This window comes from Pelobates fuscus, chromosome 1 (assembly GCF_036172605.1).
Source record: "Pelobates fuscus isolate aPelFus1 chromosome 1, aPelFus1.pri, whole genome shotgun sequence".
NCBI lineage: Eukaryota > Metazoa > Chordata > Amphibia > Anura > Pelobatidae > Pelobates > Pelobates fuscus.
Window position 1 is genome coordinate 196,436,396 of NC_086317.1, and position 8,753 is coordinate 196,445,148.

Consider the following 8,753-nt stretch of genomic DNA (forward strand, 5'->3'; position numbering starts at 1 on the left):
AATATGGTGTCCTTTGAAATAAACTCAAAAAAACAAAAGCACATGGGGTATACTAAAACATATAATTTTTAAAAGGCCAATTTCAATAAGTTAAGGGCAGCTTTACAATATATTGACTGGCATAAACTCTTTAGTGAAAAGAACACTAAGGATAAATGGATCATCTTCCAACAAATATTAGAAAGGTACATTTCTCAGTATGTACCATTGGGAAATAAATATAAAAGAAGCATATTAAAACCAATGTGGCTTAGTAGAGAAGTAAAACAAGAGATTAAAAATAAGAAAAGGGCATTTAAAGCATTTAAATCTTACAAATCAGACGCATCTTATAAAACAGGGGTTCTCAACCTTGTCCTCAAGGACCCCCTACCAGTCTAAGGTGTTTTTTTTCCCCTTTTTCTAAACACCTTAGACACACCCAGGTAATCCCCAAATCCTGGACTGGAAAGGGGTCCTGAGGACTGGGTTGAGAACCCCTGTTATAAAAGATATAAGGAAGCAAATAATGAGTGCAAAAAAGCAATTAGATTTGCTAAACTTCAAAATGAAAAAATGATAGCTAAAGAGAACAAAACCAACCCCAAAGCATTTTTTAACTACATAAATTCGAAAAAAAAAAAAAAAATGAAAGTATAGGTACATTAAAAACTGAAACAGGTGTGTTAGTTAATGAAGTCCAGGAAAAAGGCAGGAATTTTAAATAACTATTTCTCCTCCATATATATTAAGGAAGAACCCATGGCAATAGATGTGCAAATGATTGCTACTAAAAACGTGCAGAATAATTGTAATTGGTTAACTCAAGACAAGGTGCTGCAGCAACTAAAGAAAGTTAATATAAACAAAGCTCCAGGACCTGACGGTATCCATCCACTAGTACTTAAGGAAGTGTAGAAATAAGTGAACCTCTGTTTTTACTCTTTCAAGATTCTTTTCTTTCAGGAAGTGTTCCGGAGGATTGGAGGAAGGTAGATGTGGTTCCTATATTCAAAAAGGGTTCAAAATCCTTGCCTGGAAATTATAGACATGTGAGCTTAACTTCTGTGGCTGTGAAAATATTTGAAAGATTATTAAGGGATAATATTCAAGAATTCCTTGAGAAGAACATGGTTATCAGTAAAATCAGCACGGTTTTATGAAGCACAGGTCATGTCAAACTAAGTTGATAGCGTTCTACGAAGAAGTAGAAGTATAGATCAGGGTGTTGCAATGGATGTGATCTATTTGGATTTTGCCAAGGCATTTGATACAGTTCCACACAATAGATTAGTGTTCAAACTCAAGGAAATTGGTCTAGATTAAAATGCTTGTTCTTAGAAAGAACATTGGTTTAAAAAAGAGAGTACAAAGAGTTGTCATTAATGGTAAATTTTCAAGCTGGACAGAGGTGGCAAGTGGTGTCCCTTAGGGGTCTGTTCTGGGATCCCTTCTATTTAACATGTTTATAAATGATCTTGAAAAAAGCATTGAAAGTCATGTTTCAGTGTTTGCAGATGACACAAAACTGTAAAATAATACAATGTGAGCAAGATATTACTTTGCTGCAGAGGGATTTAGATAGACTGGGGGACTGGGCACTCAAATGGCAGATGAAATTTAATTTTGAAAAATGCAAAGTTATGCACTTCGGCGTAAAGAATACACAAGCAACGTATACCCTTAATGGAAGTGAATTAGGGATAACAACACACGAAAAGGACTTGGGAATTGTTATAGACAATGTGGCGGAACCCACCTCGCCACTGGGCATTGGAGGGGCCTGGCAGCCTGCCTCCTACCTGCTGACTATGGCCCCTGGAAAATTGGTATGTTTAACCCCTTAAGGACCAAACTTCTGGAATAAAAGGGAATCATGACATGTCACACATGTCATGTGTCCTTAAGGGGTTAAAGAACTATATTTGGGCATGTTGTATTTTATATTGCTGCTGCTGGCCCTTTTAAAAAAACAGTGTACGGACACATGGAAACTTTTTTTTACACTTTTTCTTCCCCTTTGAATCCCTGGGAAGGTGAGGCTCTTCCCCTCCCCCAGCTCCATTGTTCTCCAGCAGGGTGTTGTCCCAGGGACACTGCCAGACCAGGTAAAGCCATGCTGGCAAGGGATAATAAAGGGACCTCACCTAACTTTTTAACCCCTGGACGGATTCATGTGATTTTTACAGATGTTGCTCCCCAAGTTATGCTGATCACAGAAATATAAGTTTTATCCGTATGTGATGTAAGATCAGGGAGTTATTAAAATGTATAAAAAGTGTAACTTTTCAGCTTGGAGATAATTGAGTAGATACAGTAATTGACTCAATTATCTCCTAAGCAGGGGGGAGGAATATGCTGGGTGTGTTTCTATTGTCCCATTGTGTCTGATTGGCTGCTGTACTTGCGTTGTATGAGTTGTAATGTGTTTATTGGTTGTTCTGCAAAACCCTGTGGGCTGTAGTGTGTTTGGGGATTGGGAATAAAAGAGGCTGTATGGGCCAGTACAGGGAGTTCCTGTTTTTACCCTCAAAGTGAAGTGTCGTCTCATTCTTGGGGGAGGATTTATTGCATGCTGTTTCAGTTTGACTGCTAGGAGTGCAAACCTATTCATATGGTCCTATTCAACTGTCTACAGCATTCAGAGGCTTGAGAAGATTTATATGTTTCTCCGGTTCGGTGATTGTGGTGTCTGCCAGAGTGCTTGGAGTCCTCAGGAAACGCTAGGAGCATCCTTTAACGGAGGTACCCAGTCGGGGTGCCAGGCGATCCGTTACAGACAACAAACTATGCAACAATATGCAATGTCAATTAGCAGTGGCCAAGGCCAGTAAGGTATTATCATGCATGAAAAAGGGCATTCAATCTCGGGACGAGAATATCATTTTGCCTCTTTATAAATCACTGGTAAGACCACATATTGTTTATGCTGTGCAATTTTGGGCACCTGTTCTAAAGAAGGATATTATGGCACTAGAAAAAGTGCAGAGGCGGGCTACAAAATTAATAAAAGGAATGGAACATATCAGCTATGAAGAAAGGTTAACAAATTTAAACCTATTTAGTTTAGAAAAACGTCACCTGAGAGGGGATATGATAACATTACACAAATATTTTCGGGGCCAATACAAACCATTGTGTGGAAATCAATTCACAAACCGAACTTTACATAGGACACGAGGTCATGCGTTTAGACTGGAAGAAAGAAGATTTCGTCTAAGGCAAAGGAAAGGTTTTTTTACTGTAAGAACAATAAGGATGTGGAATTCTCTGCCTGAAGAAGTGGTTTTATCAGAGTCCATACAAATGTTCAAACAGCTACGAGATGCATACTTGCAAAAACAGAATATTCAAGGATATAATCTTTCAATGTAGGGAAATAACTGCTTGATCCAAAGATAAACCTGACTGCCATTCTGGGGTCAAGAAGGAATTTTTTTTCCTAGCTTGTAGCAAATTGTGCTTTAAACTGGGTTTTTTGCCTTCTTTTGGATCAACAGCAAATGTAACTATGTAACTATATCTGAGAGTCAAATAGAACCGTCAAATACTGTGGTTACATTGCACTTTGAAAAATTCAAATTTCTTTGGTGCTAAAAAGTTAATTTGAGGCGTGCACTTCATACCTGAGAGTCAAATAGAACCATCAAATACTGCAGTGACATTGCAGTTTGACTAATTCACATTTTATTGGTGCTAAAAAGTACATTTGTGGCGTGCACTTCATATCTGAGAGTCAAATAGAACCGTCAAATACTGTGATTACATCGCAGTTTGAAAAATTCCGATTTTTTTTGGTGCTAAATAGTACATTTGCTGCCTGTGGTGCACTTCATATCGGAGAGTCAAATAGAACCATCAAATACTGTGGTTACATCGCACTTTGACAAATTCTAATTTTTTTGGTGCTAAATAGAACATTTGCGGTCTGCGGTGCATTTCTTGCAGTCCAATAAAAATAAAAATACAAATAAATATAAAAATAATCACTGGAGAGAAAGAGGAAGTACCCCCCTACCCACCCGTGATCCCTGGCCCTGAATGCCAGCATTTCAAAATTCCTGGCCTTTGAAATGCTGTCATTGTGTCTGGTGGAGACGGACAGTTTTAAAAACCTGATGGCGATGGCTGTCCCACAGTACGTGGTTCCCAGCCCCACTACTTTTCCAGGCGAGCCATCCCTTCCCTGCACAACCAATTGGCGGACAAAATCAGGTGTGCACTGCGCAACGCCATCTGTGGCAAGGTCTACTTAACCACTGATACATGTACCAGTAGGCACGCTATATCTCCCTAACTGCACACCTAGCAAATGTAATGGCGGCTGGGCCTGAGGCGGATAGCAGTTTGGTGCATGTCCTTCCACCACCGAGGATTGCAGGGCATTTCTCTTTGCCTCCTGTTGCCTCCTCCTCCTACTCCACTTCCTCCTCCTCTACCACCTCCTAATCCGGTCAGCGTAACACCTTCACCACCAACTTCAGCACAGCCAGGGGGAAACGATAGCAGGCTGTTTTAAAACTCATATGTTTGGGGGAAAAACCCCACACCGCGCAGGAGCTGTGGACGGGCATGGAACAACAGACCGATGAGTGGTTGTTGCCACTGAGCCTCAAGCCTGGCCTGGTGGTATGCGATAATGGGCGAAATCTCGTAGCAGCTCTGGGTCTAGCCGGTTTGACGCACATCCCTTGCCTGGCGCATTTGCTGAATTTGGTGGTGCAGAAATTCCTGAAAAACTACCCAGATATATCAAAGTGCGGGCCATCTGTTCGCACTTTCGGCGTTCTCACCCTGTTGCTGCCCGTTTGTCTGCGCTGCAGTGTAACTTCAGCCTTCCCGCTCACCGCCTCATATGCGACGTGCCCACAAGGTGGAACTCCACCTTGCACATGCTGGAGAGACTGTGCGAGCAGCAGCAGGCGATAGTGGAGTTTCAGCTGCAGCACGCACGGGTCAGTCGCTCTGCACCAGACTTGCCCTCCAATAGATCCTCCTTAAAGGATTTAAAGTGTACTCATTCCAATTACAGGGCCTCAAAAGAGTCCTGTATTGTTATTTATCGTCACTACCTTCCCGCGTCGGGAGTGGGTAATTGGCGCGTCTGCTGCCTTCCTAGGATGTGGTAGCCGTTTCTCAGGCTCCCTCTCCGGAATCAAACCCTGATTCCCCGTTACCTGTGGTCACCATGGTACCATCGAAAGTTGATAGGGCAGACATCCGAATGCGTCGTCGGCGTCACAGGGACGTGCGATCGGCCCAAGGTTATCTAGAGTCACCAAAGTGCCTGCGCAATGACTGCTGAGTTTCCCACATTCTAACTTGTGCTGATTACTGGGTGGCCAGCCTGATGGATCCCCGTTACAAGGACAACGTGCCGTCCTTAATTCCCTCACTGGAGCGTGATCGGAAGATGCGCGTCTACAAGCACACGCTGGTAGATGCGCTGCTGAGGGCATTCCCAACTGACACCAGGGGGCTCAGTGGAAGCACAAGGCGAAGGCAGAGGAGGAGGAAGAGGTCGCCAACGCAGCTGGGGCACCGCCAGCACCTCAGAAGGCAGGGTTAGCATGGCCGAAATATGGAAAAGCTTTGTCAGCATGCCACAACAACCAGCACCACCATCTGATATGGAACATCTTAGCAGGAGGCAGCATTTCAGCAACATGGTGGAACAGTACGTGTGCACACGCCTACACGTACTGACTGATGGGTCTGCCCTATCCAACTTCTGGGTCTCCAAATTGGGCACATGGCCTGAGCTTGCCCTTTATGCCTTGGAGGTGCTGGCCTGCCATGCAGCCAGTGTATTGTCTGAACGTGTGTTTAGCATGGCAGGGGCCGCCTGTCCACAGCCAATGTGGACAAGCTCATGTTTATTAAAATGAACCAGGCATGAATCCCACCAGACATGTCTGTACCTTGTGCAGAATAGACATTTATACCGCCCTCACCCAGCCATTGTTATACTCAAGTGCACTTATTCTTTGTTTTCTTTTTTTACTATGTCCTGATATTTTGGGGGCTACCCCAATTGTTTGCAGGGCACTTGTCCTACCCCCATTTTACTTCCGTTTGCAGCCCTCTAGCCCTTTCCAGGACTTTTTTTAGAGCCATTTTAGTGCCCAAAAGTTCGGGTCCCCATTGACTGTAATGGGGTTCGGGTTCGGGCTCAAGTTTGGGTCAAGTTCGAGTCCGAACTCAAACTTTTTGCCGATGTTCGGCCGAACCCGGCAAACCCGAGCATCCAGGTGTCTGCTCATCTCTAATACAGAGCTATTTTGCATGCATTCTGCTGGTTTCAAGACACCGGCTTGTGCTATTTGTGCTTCCACATCACATTCCTCGGACTATTGTCCCATCATGCCAGAGTCCACACCTGGGACTTTCCATGAGCCAAAGACTAGGATGGACAGATCAGGCAAGGACAAACTCGGTCATCCTATTGTTTACCTGGGAAAGTCGAAGGTGAGTAACAACTTTAATGTAGGTACATGTGGTTACAGTGCCTGCAGATTGTTACATGTGTGTTCACATTGTTTTAGGGCTCATGCCAAGTCCATGTGTCCTAATAAAGGTCATGCTAAACCATATTTGACATCTGTAAACATTGGTTCTTTGGCTCACACATTAGTTTCTTACCCATCTAAACACCTAATGGATTTTTGATTGATGGTTTCACGGAGGGATTTCATACAGGTTTGGTACATGTCCCTGCTGGCATTTACGAATGCAACAATTTGCAATCAGCATTTTCTGACGTGGAAATGGTTGATGCTCTTTTACAAAGAGAATTGGAGGATGGGTTCTTGTTTGGACCTTTTCAGGAGCCCCCATTTTCCAATTGGAGAACCAACCCTATAGGATTAGTCACCGGGAAATCCTCAGGGAAACACAAACTCATTTTAGACCTATCCGCACCTCACTCCTTGGCTATACCTAGCCTTAATTCTCTAATTCTATCCAAGGAATTTTCACTCCAGTACGCCACTATATGCTATACACACCATTATTACAGCTGGTGTATGGGCTTGGCTGAGTAAAACAGACACTGTTAATGCTTTCAAATTACTACCCATACGCCCATCAATATGGTCTGAAATGGAAAGGTTTTTATTATTTTTTCACAAGGCTCACATTCGGGTCTAAAAGCAGCCCAAAGATATTTGATACATTTGTCGAAACCTTATGTTGGCTACTGTTAAACAATTGCAGATGTCAGGCGGTAATACATTATCTAGACAACTTTCTGTTCGTGGAGAATAATTCCTCTCCCCCAGTGATCTGACCAAGGCCATCTCTTTTTTTCATTCTTTGGTGGTGCCAGTTTCTCCCAAGAAAACAGAAGGCCCTGACACGTTAGTTAATTTCTTGGGTGTCCTGCTCGATTCAGTAAGCATGGAAGCGAGCCTCCCCTCAGGCAAAATTGACAGTATCCTATGAACCATCAACGACTTTTTGGTAAATAGGACATGCAATCGGAAGGAATTGCAATCTTTGTTGGGCTCGTTAAATTTTGCAATACGCATCATCCCGCAAGGTAGAGCCTTTATTTCTAGACTCCTTTGCCTCCTCCCTCTCGTACCAAATGACGTTACTCGTATCTGCCTGGATTTACAGGCTACTGCTGATTTGTTAATGTGGCGCAAATTCTTGTTGCATGGAATGGCAGAAGTCTCCCATTCTCCTGTAATTTGGACAGATGCGACAGTATCAACAGGTTTTGCTGCCATATTTGGAAATTAGTGGCTTTGGGATGGTTGGCCAGAGGAAGTTCAGCACACCAAAGGGTTGTCACGCACCTCAACCTTATTTGAGATATAACCTATAGTTGCAGCAGCCGTGGTGGTATGGAGTCATTCCAGGGGAGGTAGCTCGGTACGCTGTTTTTCCGACAACCTAGCTACCTGCCACATCATAAACAAAGGACGTTCCGAGTCTCTGACGATAATGAGATTCATGAGAAGACTGACCTGGTGTCACGATTCTAGGAGCCAAAGACGCTCACAGAGAGGAAGGGTGCTATACCGGTCCTTAGAGTGGCACACTAAGAATGGTCAGGAGACAAGCCAAGTAAAGGGAGACAGAAAACGGGAGAACGAGAAACAAGCCGAGGTCAAAGGAGAGGAGAAGACAGGATAATCGGAATAACGAGCAAAACAATCGGTAACCAACATGAGAAAACTGCACTACAGGTATCACAAGACCACAACAGGGCACTGAGAGACAGGAAAGATAAGTATAAATACCCTAGGTTTAATTCTGATTGGATAACTTCCAATCAGAATTAACAATCACACGTGGAAGATATCTACGCCTCCCACTGTGATTGTGGTACTGTTGCTTTAACGCCGGGTCACTCACGTGACCCCGGCATTTGCATAAATTAACGACCTTCCAGCTGCCGCTGGGAGGCGTGGAGGATGCGAGCGGCGAGCAGGTAGGAGGAGGAGGAGGAAAGACCGCGGGCGGCGATGGACTGAGGGTGAGTGCTGCAAGTTGCGTGCAGCCTCCCCTCACAGACCCCTGACATAACCCCCCCCTCGAGAACCGCCCAACGGGCGGGAAGCCGAAGGCTTCAAAGGAAACCGCGCATGAAAGCAGCGGATCAAAGAGGTTGCGTTCAAGTCAAAGGCAGAAACCCAGGACCGCTCCTCAGGGCCGTATCCCTTCCAATCAACCAGATACTGCAAGCGACCCCGAGAAAAATGAGAATCAAGCAGAGCAGCCACTTCGTACACGTCACTAGAGACAGCGCGGAGGGAATCCGGACG